Source organism: Crocodylus porosus, unplaced genomic scaffold, assembly GCF_001723895.1.
Source record: "Crocodylus porosus isolate Cpor-Errol unplaced genomic scaffold, CroPor_comp1, whole genome shotgun sequence".
In the NCBI taxonomy this organism is placed as follows: domain Eukaryota; kingdom Metazoa; phylum Chordata; order Crocodylia; family Crocodylidae; genus Crocodylus; species Crocodylus porosus.
In genome coordinates this window covers 71531911-71551863 of record NW_017728948.1, presented here as the reverse complement: position 1 = coordinate 71551863, position 19953 = coordinate 71531911, and the positions used below count along the sequence as shown (strand labels likewise).

The window sequence follows — 19953 nt, the reverse complement described above, 5'->3', positions numbered from 1 at the left end:
CAAGACCGTTTCAGGCTGGACATAAGGAAGAATTTCTTTACTATCTGAACTCCCAAGGTCTCTGACTTCCTGCCCTTTGGGCAGGGGGCTGGACTCGATGATCTCCCGAGGTCCCTTCCAGCCCTAATGTCTATGAAATCTATGAAACCCCAGACTGGCACAGAGAGGAGACGGAAAAGCCTCTGTCCCCAGCCCCTCATCATGCTAGGTAGCAGTGGGGGGGTGGGGGGAAATCTGAGGCCCCATTCCGCACTAAGCCAGCACAGCTGGACCCCCTGCCCAGCCATCACTGACAGGTGCAAGCAGGAGCTGGAGCTGGGAGCCACATGGCTGTCAGCCAGCTGGGCAGTGATGGAGGAGGAGTGAAGGTGACCCCTGCATGGGCCATCCCCAGCTGTGCTGGCTCAGCAGGGAGGGTGCCTCTGCTTTCTCACACCCTGGCTGCTGCCCAGTTCAGCTGACAGGCATAGGCAAGAGCTGGGCCTTGGAGCCGTGCAGCTGTGCTGGCTCAGGAGGGCTGGGGCCTCTGATCCCTGGCCCCCAGATCTCAGCACTAGAGTCATCCCATCCAGACACTGCAGCCACAAGAGCATAGCTGCACCCCATGTCTCCAGGGACCAAAGCCCAACATCTGCAAGGGAAGGGGCTTCAGATGGGAATTCACCACCAGCTCTTGGGGCTGGGGGAATTTTTCGGCAAAAAGTGTCCATCCTCACGCCTCATTCCATCTGAGCCCTGGCACCATATGCTGGAGCATCCCCCCTGCCCTAGAGCCAATTCCAAGTTCCCAGATGAAGCCTCTTCCCTTGCAACCATGGACCCTGAGGAAGGGGAGAGAGTAGCCATGCCCTTACAGCTGCAGAGGAGGGGACTTAAGCTAGGAACTCAGTGCTGGTTCCAGGGGATGTAAATCCTCTGAGCCCCTCCTGGAGCCACTCCAGTGCACCATCCTGGGGCTCAGATGGAACTGGGACAGTGGAGGGACTTTCTGTGCCCCGCCAACCTGGGCTGGTAATATGGGGTGCAATGCTGGCACCACCTCCCATCTGGCAGCTCATGAATCCCATTCCCTCCCTGCCCACTTCTGTCCTGCTTCTGGCAAAACCCCATACTTCCACCCTGAACAAAGCCCAGGGACCCCCATGCCACAACGAGTTGGGGGCAAGCATGCCTCCCTCCACTGGTTGACTGCAGCTGACAGATAACTGGACAGCAGATGGGGAGATGTGTTTGGCAGCCTATCAGGGGTGGTCCACTGCTTTGCTACATTTGGCTTCCCTTTGGCAGTCTCTGGCATGGTGGGAGGCATGTAGGAGTGCCCCCAAGATGCTGGTCTTAACCAGTGCAAGCAGTCTGTATGCCCTCCCCCCTCTCCACACCATGAAAGGGTGAACTAGTGTTCTGGTCACTCCTGAGCTAATAAAATCTGCTTAGAGAAACCCATGTAAATTAGTTCAAATCTGCCTCGGGCTGGTTGAATGTATGTACCTACCCTAAGGTACCACTCTGCCCTCCTTTCTGCCCGATTTTGGTCTAACATGGGTAATTACCTGTCTCCATGCTTAGTGCCTAAATGGAAACTGTGAGGGAGGATAGTTATTCATACATCAAATAGATACAATCAGGAAGAAAACTTAATAAAAATAAATGGGAGTTAGGACCCATATTCATACCTTTGAAAATCTCTTCTCATGTGCCTATAAATGCTTTTTGAGAAAATGTTAAATTTAAAATATTTACAGTAGTATTGTAGAATTATAAGGGAAACAGGACTCTGCACATATTTTCCCTGGGTGAAAGTACCATATTTTCTCAAATATGATGTGCCCCTTCAAATTTTTTATTATTAGAATTTATTTTAGCCTATTTGAGAAATTGTTAGAATCTATAGTAAAGAATAAAATCAGCAGTCATGCAGACAAATATTATCTGCTGGGGGAGAAGCAGCATGGTTTTTTGTAAAGGGAAAATCTGCCTTACCAATCTGGTAGAGATCTTTGAGGGTCTTAACAAGCATGTGAACAAGGGGGATATGACATGACATAATAAATTTAGACTTTTAACAGCTTTTAAAGCTTTTAACAATGTCATTCACCAAAGGCTGTTGCCCTGTAAGGTCAGGCCAACTCTCAGGATCTCAATATTGCGCTGTTAGATGGGAGGGTGTGACACAATTGCACATATACAAACACACAAATCAATTAAGTGCATACACACACACACACTACCAGCTCAGGCACATATACATCCAAACCAGCCTAGGCACATGCATACCTATCACCAATTCAAGCATATATACTATACACCCCAAAAGTTAGACACAGACCACTAATTCGTATATCGCATGCACGCACGCACATACAGGGAAGTTCCTAACTTAGATGGTACAGTGTATATGTGTTTTTTGAGGTACCTGGGATACGTGGGGGAAAGTTCAGGTGAGAGAGAGAGAGTTAAAGTGTAGGGAGTGAAAGTTGCCAGAACTAAGATTAGAACCAGTGGACTACAGAGAGAAGCTGGCTGAGGAACTGGGGCTTGGGTTTACTTAAGGTAGACTGGGGCTGGAAACTGAGGCAGACAGCTGAGATATTGGGGAGGGGACAGATAAGTGGTGGCAAGGAGGAGACGGCCAGAAAAGAAACTGAGGCAGAAACCTGGTTGCTCAGGGGAAAAGGAAAAAGCAGTGGGGACAAGACAATGGCAAGGAAACAGGGGGTTTGGAGGCAGAGAGGAGCTCAGGACAGGTATTGGAGGTGGCAGTGAGCCAGAACCAGGAGAGGGAGAAATGAGACAGAAGTTAGAGGGGTAAGGAGCAGAGATTGGAGCAGGGCCAAACCATAGTAAAGCAAAACCCAACTTAGGGGTCCAAATAATAGTTTTATTAAACAGAGAACATACTACACAGCCCCATGAAGTTATTGGTTGACATGCACGCATGCATGCACACACAATGGCAACAGGAGAAAGAGACTCGGTGGAAGGGTTGGAGTCCAGGTAGGGAAGAAAAGCAGTGTCCAAGTCCTTAGTTGAAGAAGGGGTGGGGGGGTGATAGCTACCTATCCAGGCTGGAAAGGGGTCCTTGTCCAGTAGGTGTTGTCCAGAGGGGGGTCGCTGACAGGGCCTCTGGGTGGATAAGTCGTGTGGCATGGTGCTGCTCCAGATGGAGAAGGTATCCCACTGGGTCTATCTTCACTGCCCCTTTTTATAGAGGCAGACCTTGTGTGACCCTAGTGACAGGAGGCATGCCCAGGCAAGGGTCAGTCCCTGGTATACTGAGCATGTGTGCTCCATGCAGGGATGTGCAGTTTCAAGTGTCTGTAGCGGTGGGGTGCAATGATAGAGTTGCTGGTTCTGCAGGGTCTTTTGTCTTTCAAATGCTGGGTTCTTGTCTTTGTTCCTGGGTGAGGTCTGTGGTTCCTGGATGAATCAATGTGAGGTGATGGCCCAGTCATTACAGGCCATTCAGTAGAGGCTTGCTACCATTGTATTTCAGTCATTCCCAATCGCTCTCATTCATCCGTGAACCAATTTATATGGGAGGGGTACATGAATCATACAGTTGCAACGCTGGGGATGCCCAGGCAGAGGACACAAGATGGAAACTTGACATGACTTATGCTAACTTCCATATATAGACCTACAACAGTAATTACATAATATAAAAGCAGTACAAACATGATAATTATCAGTTATAAAACAGTGGGTATCGATATCAAAATAGCAGGGAACTTATTTGCAAAGAGGGGAGAGAAAAATAAAATTCACTACCTAAAATAAAATGTTAAAGCTTATCCTACATCTTAGCTTACTTATACTTATCTATAGGGAATAGAGAGGCAGAGAAGAAGTCAGAAATTGTTGGGGAAGGGGAGGGAATGCATTTTAAAATAAAAAAAGAAAAACTGGGAGTTTTGCTACAAGGGTTTTAAGAAACTGAATTGTTATAGGATTGGAGGGAATCTTCTTTCATGGACTAAGATCTAGTTAAAATGGTAAGCAAAGGGTAGGGATGTGTAATTACTTTTCCGGATAGACAGAGGTCAAAAGTGGGGTCCCACAGGGGTCTATGCTGGGCACAGTTTTGTTCAACATTTTCATCAAAGAACTGTAAATGAGGGTGCACAGTGAAATTATGCTGGGTAGTCAAATCCCAGGCTGATGGAGAGGAGCTGCAGAAAAATCTCACAAAGCTGAGTGGGAAAAAAATGTTAAATTAATTTCAAAGTTGACAAGTGAAAAGTAGTGCGCACAAGGAAAAATAACTTCAACTATACCAACACAGGGCTGGGTTCTGAACTTGCTGTTATGACCCAGGAAAGAGACCTTGAAGTCACTGTAGCTAGTTTGTTAGTTGAACATTGAAATATCAGTTCAATGTGCAGTGGCGACCAAAAAAAAAAAAGCCAGTAAAATGTTGGAGCATAAGTAAGAAGGGAATTGAGAACCAAACAGATACCTCATCATGTCACTATACAAATCCAAGGCGTACCTACATCTTGAGTACTGGGTACAGTTCTGGTTTCCACATCTCAAAAAGGATGTAGTAGAATTTGAAGACACATAGAAGGGCAACCAAAATGATCATAAATATGAACTCCTATATCAGGAGAGGCTAAAGGGGCTCGGTAACTTCAGTTTGGAAAGGAAAAGGCTGACAGAAGATATTATAGGTGTCTACAAAATCATGAATGCTGTTGACAGAAAACTAGAATGTGGTGGCATCCACTGAAATTAGGAGAGAGATTTAAAAATATCAAGACTTTTTAAAAATTGTATGAAATACTAGTTAATATGTGAAATTCACTCCACAGGAGACAGCACAGGCAGATACCATTGCCAGGTTAAAAAAGGGACTTGACAAATTTTAGCTTTTAAACAGAAAGGTTGAAGATGTTTCCTCAAGTATCTCTAGACCCATAATAGGGGATGCTAGTGAGAGTAATGAATAGATGATAGAACATTTTAGATATATCTGGTATAATGACTTCCCTCCAAAGCATCTACTTCAGCCACTATCAGAGATAGGATTCTGAACTAAATGGACCATTGGTCTGCCCCAGTATTCAATGTCTTATGTTCATATGTTCTTCAGGCTTAAAAGGAATAAAGGAAAATTATCTTATCCTGGATACAGGTAAGTGCCAGCCCCACCAGAGGCCTGGGGCTGGGGGCCAAACAGTGGAGCCTTTTGTGGTACATCAACTCTGGGGCCATGTGCAGGGCCCAATGCAGCATACCATCTCAAGAGCTGTGCACCAGATCAGACGCTGTGCTCTGGTTCCAGTTCAGTGCATCATGTCCAGTTCATGTGCTGGCTCTATAGCCATGTGCCAGTCTGGGGCTGTGTGCTGGGTCAGACCTGGCATGCCAGATCCAGCTGTGGAGTAACCCCACATGTCATCCTGGTGCACTACGGGGAAGGTAGGGTCCCCATCGATGAGGGGTGATGCATAGGGGGTGCACATGCACCCCCTGAATGTGGCAGTGCACCCCCTACAAACATTATCAGTGGTGCCTAAGGACGGTCGCCACTCGCCACCCTGCCACCAACACCACCAGTGGCGTCTACGGACAGTCCATGATCCCTGTTGGCCACTATCGCCACTGTCAGTGGTGGCTGCAGGTGGTCACCAACCCTTGGTTGGCACTTGCAACCCGGCCCCCCTGCCGCCAGCACCAGCAGTGACTACGGGAGCTTCCCCGCTTACCACCGCTGCACTTCCAACACTGCCATGCTCCCCCTGGCTGCTGGGGGCGCGCGTCGTTCATGCCATAAATTCAGAAATCTAGGAAGAGAGAAGGGAGGGAGTAGAGGGATAATTAATTGACAGGGCTCCCAGAAACCGTGTAAAATAATGCTGCTTTGCTTCACCCATTCTGCTCCCCAATCCCCCCCCTCCCACAAAAAAATGTCCAGCCTCATGGGGAACACTTTTCCTTGCACATAATGCTTACCCCAATTTTTCCCAGTTGTTTTTTGGGAGAAAGTGTGGGTTTTGTGCAAGAAAATATGGTAATTAAGGAATTTGTACACTATTTTGTGGTTGAGCAAGAGACAGCCCTTGCATGATAACTGCATTAGTACATAGTTGTTGGGTGTTAAAGCATTCTTAGTTATTAACATAATCATGCGGTCTGCATTTGCTCAGGGTGAAGAATTATCCATCAGTCTTTAAAAGAGTCTCTCTTTCAATCTATTCCCAAATGCATTTCCATTATGAGTAATCTTACTTTGGTTGACATAAGCAACTGTGTGCATCAGATAATAAAATTATATTTTCATGATGTGGGCAGGATATAACTCTCATATAATGAAAGTGTCTTCATTTATAAGTAGGCTGACCATAAGGAAATCCAGGAGATCTGGGGGACAGCCCCCCTTTCTCCTCCAGCTCTCCTGGCAGATGTTGCGGTAGGAAGGGGAGCGGGAATGGAAGCACATCACGCACCAAGGCAGGTGGGCAGGCAGTGGCGCCTGCCTGTCCACCTGTCCAGTACTCCATGCCTCCACACCATGCCTTCTCCCCATCAGACTGTACTCAGTGTGCCCCTGTGTTTCTGGGATGCTTTTTTTTAATTTTTGCAAGCCAGCCAGGACTAGCCTCTGAAATCCAGGACTGTCCCAGCTAAACCAGGATGTATGGTCACCCTATTTATAAGTGTCATATAGAAAGTGAGCAAATGCATCGCCAGTGAGGATCAGCTAACTGAAGGTTCAGATGGTTTGCTGAAGGCTGCAGGTGACAAGATTCTTTACTACAGCGCTCATTTCATGCAGGGAAACTTTCCATGCTCCCACAAGACCGGTTTCAGGGTATGTACAGCAGCAAAATGGTAAAAGACGTTGTAAAACTCAGGCATGCACTACGTGTCATGTTCACAAGACCATAAAATGTTCAGTGCTAACGGAAGCTTGCTACTAACCTGATTTAAAAATTGATACCTAGGAGAAGAAGTGAACATCTGGTTTTAGTTTTTAAAGAGTACATTAAGGAAACAGGACAATAAAAGGAGAATTAAAAAAAAAACACTAGCAAGTATCAGTTAAATATATTAGTGTAATATAAGGGTATAAATAATAAATGTATTACACACAAATCAATAAGAGAGGCAGAGAACTTGGAGTCTCGCTGGAGAACTGGACTGTCTTTTCTCTGTATGCATAGAGAGATTTGTATTAATCATTGTCTCAACAGAGACTATACTTTAGTTGGAATTAACTGCAGGGTCCCTCCAGGTGTTAACTGCCTTGTTCATCTCTGTCAATCTAGTCAATCGACTTACTACCTCTCCTAGCAGTATCACCTCCTCTTGTTTCTCTCTGTTCTATTTATATAATTTTTTTTTTGCTATTTTCTCCGTAACATCTGCCATAGTAGGTTGTTGCCTGTGAAAACTCATGCCTCTCTGAACCAGTCAGTCTTTAAGGGGGTACCTTACCCTCTGCCCTGTATGCCCAAGTACCTCATTTTTTCATGGCTCTCTTTCTGGACAGGTTTTTTTTGTTGTTGTTCTAAAAGAAAAAACAGCTTCCCCGTAGCTCACTTCAATAACAGCCTTTAAAGTATGTTGTTTTCCAGAGTGGAATATTCCTAGTTCCTTTTCTGAATGCAGATTTCAAATATAAACAGGGTTAACTATTCTGAGCTCTTTAACTTTGCTTATGAGAAAATGTGTTGATTAGAAATCCACACTTCATATAAAAGATATTTGCAATTGCAGGAACTAGTTGATTCCATAATAGTTTCACTGTAATGGAAACATTAGTGCATTCTTAACGCTAAAATGCAAAAATGAAAATAAAAATGTCTGTGCCATGTTTCTCCCCTTCTCACTGCTCCCAAGCAAAACAAAATACAAAATGACCAGTGCAGGCACTCGGTTATTATACTAGCAGTGTGTTTTGTTGATGAGAGTTCTTTGGATCTGGTTTCATTAACTCCCCATTAAATTATTACTAGCTGAAACTCTTGAGATGGAATTTTTCAAGGTTGTACAAATTGCATAACTCTAATTAGTTCCTGAGGAAGCAGAGTTGATCCAATACTCTGTATATTGGGAAAACACTCTGGCTGCATCCCCACATGCAGAGGCATGAGTTTCCAGGGGTACAAAAAGCAGCAGCCTGCATCTGTGCTGCTGCTTTGGGCCCCAGGGCATGCCCCTGCACACGAGCTGCAGTGTGTAACAAATTGTCCTGGGTGGGGTACGGGAGGCTGGGGCCAACATCTGTGATGGCCCCAGCAGCCTTACCTGGGATCCTGGTGGCCTCCTGTGGCAGCAGCAGTGCTGATCCATCTGCACACAGCCTGGCTGGCAGACAGTGTGTGGCTCTGGACGGGCAGGTTCCATTTCTGACTGTGTATGATGCTGCCATGTGTGCCATGCTGCTTTTTGTGGCGTTTGTTTGTTTGTTTGCTTGTTTGTTTTGTTTTGTTGGGGAGGGTTTATACCGGGACATCCTGATATCAGTTTTTGGCATCACGCTGCAAATTTGCAGCGTGGTGCACAGTTGCATGTTCACCACATGCAATTTGTAGTGTCACAAACGGGTTGGAGATGCAGCAAACAGCATATGCGTGCTTGTCTGGACATGCCCTCTGAGCTTACTAAAGTGGGCACCTGAGCAAAAGTCATGAACATATGGGGTAGGAAAACATAATATGTTACAGTAAATGGAATGCCATTGCAGTCACTGCAATTTCTTCCCCTTTTGTGGTCTCTGTATTTTTCATTTTGTGCCAATTTTAACTGTTCCATTACGGTATGCTATTCTTCTGTTCCTTTGTCAGGATCTCTCCTTAGCACAATGTGAACCCAATTATGTTCATCTTCAAACTGAACTTTTAACTCCCTGTGCCAGTGAGTTTTAAGAGAGCCATGTTTACCCATCTGAAATAAGACAGTCTTGTCCTTTAAGAGGGAGGAGACAACCCTGTGGTAGAAGCTCAGCTATGGGTGTAGCTAATGAGAGAATATGCCACTAACAGTTAAAACCCCAGAGGAGAGAGTAGTGAGTCAGGGGAAGGAACAGCTTGGGGCAGGAGGCAGACTGGAACCCAAATAAGTTAACTACTTGGAAGGAGCTACACCATGGTGCTGTGCCAGAGCTAAAGGGCCTCTCCTACTGACCAAAGAAGGACTCAGAGTTTTGTTTATGAGTTTGTTTGTTCATTCTGTGCAATGATTCTGTATTTGGAAGATTAGCTGAGGAGCTCCCAGGAGAGCAAAACTAGCCTGCAAGGCAGCAGTGCCACCAATCGATTTACTTCATCAATTTTTTCTTTTATCAGTATAAAACAATCAATACACGTGGCATACCCATTGTACAGAATTGGGTTAGTCTTATATAACTATTGTTTAACACTTATTTGACTTTTACAATGGCTTGACTTACAGACTTTGCCTATACTGAAGGGCTTCTCAGTAGTTAATAGAAGAAGTTAGCTCTAAAGAACACTAAACACACAAGATAAAGCCATGAGCATGTGCATTTGTATTTTCATTAGAAGTGCTAGGAAATGGGAAGATAAGAAATATTTAATTGAAGAAATGGGGAATCTTAAAAAGAAAGCAGAACCTCCCATTTTTATTTCTGTTTTTGTTTATTTTTTAAGAAAAAAAAAAGTACACATTTCTTTAAAATGTCACCCGTGCTATGGATCCTTTTGTTACTCCAGTTTTGGCTAGATATTTGATCTAGATATAGGCAACAGCATTAAACCAACTCTGTGCAATATATTTCATAGAACAAGTTTACTTGTGATGGCCACGTTATTGGGACATCTTCCATGGAATTGATACAGCCTACTGAAAGTGAATGGATATGCTGCTGCTGCTGTTGCTTGGGTTATTATTAGCCAAAATGCCACCTAATGAGCATGTATCCAGGTTGTAGCCATATTAGTCTAGATCCATGGTTCTCAACCTTTTTTGTACCATTTTTAAATATTAATGACCAGTCCTGACCCAGTGCCTGTCACTCCTGACCTGCTGCCCCCCACTATTCCCAGTCCCAGCCCCCCCATGTGTGTGGCAAGGGGTGTGTATGGTGGGTATGGGGGGCTCCAAGGAGCCCCTTGCAGGCTGAAACACCATGTTTTTCTCCTTTAAAGGAGAATCCATTATTAAAGTTTGCTGATCAATTTTTAAAGTTTATTTGTGAGCTTTATTTATTCTTGCAACCCACAGGTTGAGAAACACTGGTCTATAGGCAAAAGGAATCAAAACTCATGGAAGAGGTGATATCTTTTATTAGACTAACTAGATATTTGCAACCAAATTATTTTATTCATTTGCAAGCTTTTGACCACATACACCCTTCATCAGGCATAGAAGAGAGAAGAGATTGTAAAAGTTCTCCCAGGTAGAAATGAAAATACTTGCTGAATACATCTAATGATCATGCATTCAGCAAGTATCTAGGGATTAAAGTATGCTTAACCAGGTGTTAAATAAGCATGAAGTTCTTGGCTTTATTCTTTTTTATAAAGTTCCCAAGCACAGTTTAAAGGTAATAATGGCAGAATGCAAAAAAAAAAAAAAAAAAATCAATACTGATTCTTTTTTGCTTTTTTTGCATTTTAATTAATTTATTTGACTGTATGTTGCTCTATTTCCTCTTAGAAATATATATATTACGTCTTTAAAAAAGATACCTTTCTGTCTTAATTGGAACAATGGCTGCACACAAGGGCTCCTTAATAAAAATGAGTCTACTTGAAACAATAGGCTTTTCATTGGTTTGTTGAGTGATTTAATTAAATGTGAACAAACTAGGGTTATCTATCATTTTGCATGCCCCAGTATACTTTTTGTTATATATAGGACCTCCAAACAGTGTGAATGGGTTGCAATACCTAGAAGACAAATATAAAGTCTACACTGCTTCTTCATACAGCAGAATCACATCCTAAATACTTGTTATAATGAAACAAGTAGAGGCTGGAAAGAACCATTTATCCTACATGCCTACTTCCTCAGATTCCTCAGTGTTTTGTTGGATTACGGAAAATGGAGCCTAGCTCTGAATCATTACTGCTTTAAATTTAGAAAAGCAGCTCTTGTTTCGTCCATCTCTAGAAACAAGATGCTCTGAGTTATGTTTGACTATGAAAAAATGTGACAAGTATCTTAGAAAAACCTTTAATGGATTATTGATTATCAGTACGGAAAGGAAGGATTTTTTAAAACAACAATGATAATAGTTATGCAAGTGCTTTAAACAATAAGTATTTATTACTTGAATATATTACTATTTCTATTATTTATGTGGAGCTAATGATGTGCTTGGCACTTTAAAAATCTAAAGTAAAATATGCTAATTGCCTAGAACAGATTACATTCTAACAACAAAATGCAGTAGTGAAATAGAAAGACAGTGAATGGTGTTCCCACATACCCACATTACCTCTGAGGATTTTCTGCCAGTTTCCATACAGCACCACATAGAACTTTAGTAATCTATGAACATGAAATAGCCAGACCTTGTCAAAGGCTGTGTCTAAAGTTATCCAAAAATGAGTGCTAATGTTATAAAAAGAAAACACTTCATGGAACTTTTCATTAGTTTTATCTCATGCTCTTAGTCTGAATAATCTGGAGTTTAATCATGGTTTCATCAATAGTTAATTGACAGCTACAGATAAAATACAATAACCATTGTTATTGTAATATTGGTTTCATTCTTAGACGAGTAAGAAAGTTCCAGCTGAACTGCGTTAGAAATTAGTCCTAAAGGATTACTTTTTGTGAATTCACTTACTCTTGTCTGAAAATTTCCTGACCTTTAAGATTTTTGTTTTAGTAAGTCAATGAGACCTTTCACAAGATTTTTAATAGAAAGGCAATCCTGTCATTTTGCTAGATGTTGGCATTAAAAAGCTGAACTGCCTCTTAGGGTATTGTCAGACATTATACTTAGGTGGTGCTAACAGTGGAGTCTAGAACCTGGTTCTGGTGTGGCACCAGGGGTGAGACCAAAAATCAGCTGAATTTTGGTCTCAAGACTGAGGTTGCACTTGGGCCAGTTCAAGATTGCAGGGTGGTACTAAGTGTGTCTACACATTCACTCATTGCAAAGCGATAAGTTTATTGCTCGCGGGTGCACTGACTGAATAGGCACCTGGTATCATAGTACATCAAACCAGTTTAGAGCAGTTTCAGCTGGGAGGGGTTCTGGGGGTCAGCCTGCCAGCTGCTTCACCCCAGCTCAATATGCTGTGGATGGGCTGGCTGGGTATTTAGCATGGGGCTTGCTGGGAGGCAATTCCCACACTGAAGCACCCTCATGCCCCATGCCCCACTGTGTCAGTGTCTATATATGTGCTGCTATGGAGTAAAAAATTCCACAGCAGAATATTACTTGTATTTACAGTAACTACCCAGCTGCAGAGTTTATTAGTTTACTCCAGCCTAATAGCCCTGCACATGTAGAAGTTGAGACATTTACTGTGGAGCTAGGTAGTCAGCTAATAAATAGCTCATGTAGACATGCCCACTATGCCCTATATTTAGACTGTAAATTTAGATCACAGATCTATATGTAGATTATAGTAAGCATTAATGTGCAACTGTTCAAAATTTTTTTAGATATATTGATGCTTACTGTATCTAAATATAACACATGCTAAGCATAACATGTAAAAATACTGTTGGGGAAGTCGAGTTTCTTGTAATGATATGGGATCTTTGATTTATGGTTATTTCTATTCAAGTACAGGTTTCCCTCAATTTACACTAAATATGCGTTCCTGGAGAATGCTGCATAAAGCAAACCCACTTTACAATGTAACAAGTAGGGACAGGTTCCCATGGCAGTGAGGGAGGGAGTGAGGCTGGGACTCAGGAAAAGGCAGGGGGAGGGGTGCTGCTCCCGGGGCTGCATAAGGCAGCAAAGCAGAGGAACAGAGCGGCATTCACCCCAGCCCTGGCTGCAGTGGCCCTGGGAGTGGCCAGTGCCAGCTGCCTGCAGCTGCTGGGCTACACTATGCTCCACCTGTCCCCACTCTTCTCTGCTCCTGAACTGTACTATGCCCTGGTGTAGGCAGCTGGTGTCAGCTGCTCCCAGGGTCACTGCAGCTGGGGCTGGGATGAGTGCTGTACCCCGTGCTGCCCGGGGCTCCACTTGTCTGCACTCACCCCAGCCTGTGCTGAAGTGGCCCCAGGAGCAGGCAACACCAGCTGCCTGCATCATGGTACGGTGCAGCCCAGGAGCTGGGGTGAGCCTAGGCATGGCTCATGGTGCAGCCCAGCAGCTGCAGGCAGCTGGCACCGGCCACTCCCAGGGCTGTTGCAGCTAGGACTGGGATGAGTGGAGTCATGGCCCTTTGTCCTCCCCCCACAGAATTACCTGCTTGGGAGGAAGGGCATCTCTGCTGATCGCATAAGAGCAAATTTATTTCGCATATAATGAATTATGGGTCTAAATATGCTCTTCGCATGAGACCAAATTCGCATATAAAGAACCCGCATAAATTGAGGGAAACCTGTACCCTCTATTCTTTTATAGTTGTTATAAACAACAAGCTGTGGCAAGGGGTTCCAAACTTATCATCATCGATACTTAGTTGCAGATTATCCTATCAACTGTGTCAGTGGTTGAGTTTTTATACAAATCACTGCTCCACTGGTGCAGAGCACATGGGAAATATTTCTCAATAGGGTACACACATATTCTAAGGAAAAATATTTGTTTTGAAATGTATATGTTGCAGTGAGAAATGAGGCAAAAAAGGTTCAATTTCTTCTCTGGTCAAGGACTAACTTGAATGTTCCCATAGCAACCAAGCTCAGTACTTTCCTTAGACAGCTGCTGATTACAGTTTGAATTTTATTTGCATTCATGATTAAGGAGGAGTATAAAAGGACTGAGGTAAAGAATTAAAAAAGCAATAAGAGGATAAAAGACCTTTCAATCAGTGTTCCTCAGGAGCTTTAATTAAAAAAAAGGAGAAAATGAGAGAGGGAGAGTCTAAACTTTTAGAATTTCTTTTATGTAATGGCTGTAGCAATGATATTAGAGAATTTACTGGCATCAACTTGAGCCTCTGCAAATTACACACAGTTTTACCTCACATAGAAGGCCAGGTAGATGACAACAGTTTTGAAATGATAGCTAATGTGTTTTAAAAAAAGAATAATTACATATTTGTAGCCTGAAACTCTAGTATTAGTGTAAAGGAACTTTATTATCTTTCAAGAGTTCAAATCATGCAACATGCTTTCTGTAAGATTGCTGTTATATGATATATAGAGATATTAAATGTTGCTGTATTTTAGCTTTTAAGTCTGTAAGTGTTTGTTCTGTCATGTGTAATGCGTAGGGAGAAAAACAGCCACCCCGTGAGCTTTCTGCACTGCAAATGTACCACAGATTTATTTGAGGATCATGAACATTCAGAAACAAAGGGACACTGCATAGACCAAGTTCTTCAATTTGTAACATGAACATTTCCACTGATTTACTGGTGTTGTATGCCTAAAGCAGAGAAAAGTTCAGCCTTACAGATTGCACATTGATCTACAGCAGTCAACAATCCCCATTCTTGCTGATGAGAGGGTTGTGTATCAGAGGCAGAAGAGATGAGGTATTCTAAAAGAAAATGTCTCCAAAATGGTTCAGTTTTCTCTTGCCTACCTTCTCAAAAGGAATTTCCAGTCCTACTACTCTCTCAAGGTGGCTGGGTTTGCAGTTTGCCATGGAAATACACATACACATATGCAGCCATGGGAGCGGCCTCCATTTATGCATGTTTGTGTTAAGATTTTATTTGGGAGGATAATTATTTTTTATAACGTTCTGCAGAAGTAAAATTCATAGATTCATAGATGTTAGGGTTGGAAGGGACCTCAATACATCATTGAGTCCGACCCCCTGCATAGACAGGAAAGTGCTGGGTTCAGATGACCCCAGCCAGATGCCCATCCAACCTCCTCTTGAAGATCCCCAGCACCACGTCCCTTGGGAGCCCATTCCAGACCTTGGCCACTCTAACTGTGAAGAAGTTTCTCCTAATGTCCAGTCTAAATCTGCTCTCTGGTAGCTTATGACCATTATTTCTTGTGACCCCCAGAGGCACCTTGGTGAGTAGAGCCTCACCAATTCCCTTCTGCGCCCCCATGACGAATTTATAGGCAGCCACAAGGTTGCCTCTCAACCTTCTCTTGTGGAGGCTGAAGAGGTCCAGGTCCCCTGAGGAGGTCAGTTTCATAGTAATTTCTGGTCTTGAGGTGACACCAAGGAGTTATGGACCTGTATCTAAAACCCTTGGCTGCAAACAGACACTGACCATGTGACACCATAAAATTTATTTTATGTGAATAGATGTCTCAGGTTTTTGTTTTGCTTAAATTTTGTGGTGGCCATGACCCCAGTTATAATTTTTGCCACCTTTTGGAGTCAATGTTCCTGCCCCAAGAAGCAACTTCCCTGGTGTCACGGGGCGGGGTCCTAGGAGAGGCCGTGATCTCTCCTAGTGCCCCCTACCATGCCAAGTTGGTGTCAATGCACCCTCACCATCTTGCCCACCACGTCTTTGATGTAAGTAGTGTTAAGGGAGACTGCATTTTGTCCTCTTTGACACGGTACCCCTCATGTATCCAAGTCTGTGCTCCGTCTTAGATGATTCCGTGCACTAGAGCCTTAGGGGCTACGCGTGGCTCCTACTTCCCCTATACCATGCCCCAAGCCTTGCAGATGTACCAGACGTTGTATGGCCACTCGCTTGCCGCACCCTCATGGGTTTCCTGGCCCTGTCTCAATTGCCTGCGCCCTCCTGCGGATGCTCCCTGGTCTCTCTTGTGGCCGTGCCTACACTGGGGCCTCTCACAATTGGGGCTCAGGTGGCCATAGCTGTGCCTGGCCCCCCAAATCCCCTCCTCGGGTCTTAAAGCAAGTGCTCGCTCTGGGGTTTCTCACTTGCACCCACCCTGGGGATTCTCACAATTGGGGCTCGGGTGGCCGTAGCCGTGTCTGGCCCCTGAATCCCCTCCTCAAGTCTTAAGCGAGCGCACTCTGGGGCTTCTTGCCTGCACCCACCTGGGGCTTCTCACAATTGGGGCTCAGGTGGCCGTAGCCGTGCCTGACCCCCAAATCCCCACCTTGGGTCTACAAGTGCCTGTGGGCCTCAGGCAGCCTTGGCCTTACCTGGCCCCCAATACTCCATGCCCCTTCTCAGGGCTGGGGTCAGTGTACCCCTGAATGTTGTGCCCTCTCTGGCACTGGGGTCCCCACACTACCGTGGAGCCCCTATGAAGCCTCCTCCAACCCCTAATAGCCTCACCCAGTCCTCCCATCTTATAAAACTATGACCAGAAAACTCAAGCTCCTGGGCTACAACGTAAACTCTAAGCCATCTGGCTAACCATTATTCAGCTCCCTACCAGGGCTTCCTCCACCCAGTATCCTTGAACAGAAGCTGCTCAGGCCATCAGGCTTCCCTACTCTGCCTACTCCAGCAGAGCTCCTTCTTTCTTGGCTGCAAGTGGGGAACTCACTCCCCAGTCTCAGCCTGGATCACCTTTATATAGGTCAGGCCCTGCCCCCTTCCAGTCAGCTGACCAAACTGCAGTTGCCCTGGCAACCGGCACCTGTACCTCTTTATAGGAGCAGGGCACTTTAGTGCCCTGTGACACACCTCCCCCCTTACGTTAAAGATTCAGTAGGAGCAGGGCACGGAAGTACCATGCAACACCTGGCTTCAGGGGAAAAGGCAGCCCTGGGGCTGGGGCCAGCACCTGAGCTTTCTGTCTCACTAAGGATGCAAATTGCAATCCCTGCCTTGATGAGATGTGGCATCTCCAATCCATCTTTGACTGACCATTGCAGCTGGGATCCTACCCTCTGAAAAATCTGGTCCCTTCAAGATATTTTGGTTTGAGAACCCAAAATAACCATTTTTTGAAGATATTGATCCATACGCTTGTCCATATGACATTCATTAAAGAAAGAAGGAAATATGGCTTCAGGTTACTGAACTGAAAAAAATCTCCAATATGAATTTGTATATGTTAATGGAAAGGAACTCAATCTCAGTTTACCCAGAGAAGGATATGGGTAAGTAAGGACAAAGATTTCCATAATCCCACTTCCCACACACACAGAAAACATTTGGAGCATTATTGAATAGGCACCTCCAACCACTTTTATTTAGTTTGCAGTTTTTCTTTCCTTTATTTGATTTGATTCTATTTTACTCTCTTTTCTCCCCTCCTGTCATCTGTGAGCCTTCTGATCACTCCTTGGTTCTTTGTCTTTTCCTTTATAATTTTCACAGCTTTGACTCTTCGTATCCATTCCTGCTCTCTCCCTTTCCATTATTTTGCCCTCCCTTTAGCTGTCTCTCTACTATTGATGTATTTTTGAGAACTTCACAGCTCTTACAAGAGCTAATGCTGTCCTCCTTAAAAAATATGTTAGACTCTTCGTCCCAGATGTATTGTTCCCTCAGGAAACAACATGTTTTTTTCTAATATCTGAGAGAACTTTCTACTCCCCATAGTGACCATTTAGATCTTAATCCTCCATTAATTTGTTAACCTTAGGTATCTGAGTAGTCTCATCTTTAGTGAGACTGCTGTCAAGCTTGACCTGTTGCATGCAAGTCTCAGGAGGACTGGTGCTTTAGAAAGTAAATTTTGGAAGTGATATCAGTAAGAGTAGATATTTTCTTTCCAAAAGTTATAGCACTTTCTATCTTACTAGGAAAATTGATTCAGCTGAGAACATAGTCTTACACCAGAGATATATAAAGTGCATTATTGAGAGACTCACAGAATTGAAAATAAAGTAGAATATAAGGTAGGCCTAATTTTAATAGAGATAATGGAAACTGGGTATTGTGACAGGATTACAAGAAGTTATCTCTGAAGATACAGAATTTTGAGTCTATAATGTAAAAACACTGCAGGACTATAGTTCCCCATTGTCCTTACTGTACTAAACTCATTGTGCCCCAAAGGGGCTTCTAAAATAAATAACAGGAAACAGCTGGATTCTAACCATTTCTGACCAATGAAGAATTGTGTCTCAGTTGGTATGAAGCCAGCACATATGTGCCAGCTGTCCTACCCCAGTGTAGGGAGTATTTTATTTACTTGAATCTAAGACGACCCTGCATTTAACATGAATCCCCAATAATTGGATTCTGTACATGAAAAATGTATACATTTGTTACAGCTTTCCATGTATAGAATCTAATTATTAAAGAATGATCTTTAATTCATCCTGCCCCTGTTGCAGGGAGTAGGTAGCAAGGAGGCAGGTCATGTGGAGAGGTCAATTGCCATCTAGTCTCTGCCTGTTCTCCCCCAGCCTCTGCTTTCTGCTATGCCCCCTCCCCCCCCCACACACACAGTCTCAACTCCATGCTAGCAGACTCCAGGCCTGTTTTAGCCTGGGGCACTGAGCCTGGCCCCAGCCTGGCCCCATAGCAGCCATGCTGGGTGCTCACTGCTGCTTTGGGGCCATGCTCAGTGCCTCAGGCTGAAGCATATTTAAAAGCCTGTCTGTATAAAGCATGGGCATGGGAGAGAGGAGGAAGAGGGGCTGGCAGGGAAACATGCTGCATGGAAAGGGAGATGGAGGGATTCAATGTCTTCATCAATGACCTTGAACATGGCATAGACTGCATCCACAGCAAGTTTGTGAATGACGCCAAGCTGTGGGGAAGAGTGGATATGCTGGAAAGCAGGGTTAGGATTCAGAGTGACCTAGACAAATTCAGAATTTTAGGCCAAAAGGAATCTCATGGGGTGCGTCCAGACTAGCACGGCCATGTGGTATGTGGTGCTGCAAACATGTCTGCAGCACCACGTACTGCACAGTTGGGTGTTCTCCACACTGTGTGTAGTTTTTTCCCCCACAGTTTTTTGGACCCTGGGATAGCCAGGGGTAAAAAAAACTGAAAGAAAAAAAAACAGAGTAGTGTACGCGCCATTAGTGTGTGCTGCTGAGAAGTGGCCAGGCTACCTGGAACTATGTTGTGACTGCCAGACAGGCTCCACCCAGCGGGATCACTGCTGCTGCAGCACTAGATAAGGGGTCAGCAGAGTTCCCGAGGTAACTTGCTGTGTGCCAAAGTGTGCATGGCATGGGCATTCTCCAGGGGCGAGTAGCTGTGGTGCAAGGTGTGCTGCTGCCACTTGTCTCCGGGGAACCAAATGACTGTGTTTGTCTGGACACAGTCAGGAGGTTGAACAAGGACAAGTGCAAAGTCCTGCACTTGGGATGGAACAAGCCCATGCACCAGGACAGGCTGGGGGCTGACTGGCTGGGCAGCAGCTCTGCAGAAAAGAACCTGGGGGTTATAGTGAACAATAAGCTGAATCTGAGCCAACAGTGTGCCCTTGTGTAAAGAAGGCTAATTGTTTACTGGACTGCATTGGTAGATGTGTTGCCAGTAGGTCAAGGGACATGATTATTCCCCTCTATTCAGCACTGGTGAGGCCACATCTGTATATTCACTACTGGTCCCCTCACTACAAAAAGGATGTGCACAAATTGGAGAGAGTCCAGTGGATGGTGCCAGAAATGGTAAGGGGAGCAAATGACTTATAAGGAAAGCCCGAAGGAACTGGGTTTATTTAGTCTAGAGAAAAGGAGACTGAGAGGGGATTTAATAGCAGCCTTCAAGTACCTGAAGTGGGGTTTGATAGAGGATGGAGCTAGGCTATTCTCAGTGGTGGCAGATGACAGAACAAGAACAACAGTCCCTTCCCCAAGTTGCACCAAGGGAAGTTTTGGTTAGATTTTAGGAAGAATTTTCTCACCACAAAGATAGTAAAACACTGTAACAGGTTACCCAGAGAGGTGGTATAGTCTCCATCCTTGGAGGTTTTTAAAATCCAGCTAGACAAATCTTTGGCTGGGATGATCTAGTTAGGGCTGGTCCTGTTCTGAGCACAGGGTTAGACTAGATGACCTCCTGAGGTCCCATCCAACCCTAAGTTTCT

General features: G+C 44.4%; 1 protein-coding gene and 1 long non-coding RNA gene across 2 annotated transcripts in view; one reads left to right on the top strand and one right to left on the bottom strand.

The window, feature by feature from the left end:
• The window catches only part of LOC109322188, a 19497-nt gene extending 4218 nt beyond the window's left edge, over positions 1-15279 (bottom strand). Inside the window, exons 1-2 of the long non-coding RNA XR_002104331.1 lie at positions 15267-15279; positions 1489-1493 (exon numbers count right to left, since the gene is read on the bottom strand). This is a non-coding gene — a long non-coding RNA (uncharacterized LOC109322188). The remainder of the gene's footprint in view (positions 1-1488; positions 1494-15266) is intronic.
• GRID2 (glutamate ionotropic receptor delta type subunit 2) overlaps positions 1-19953 on the top strand; it is a 1453399-nt gene that overhangs the window by 836457 nt on the left and 596989 nt on the right. The gene's annotated exons all lie outside the window — the stretch shown is intronic.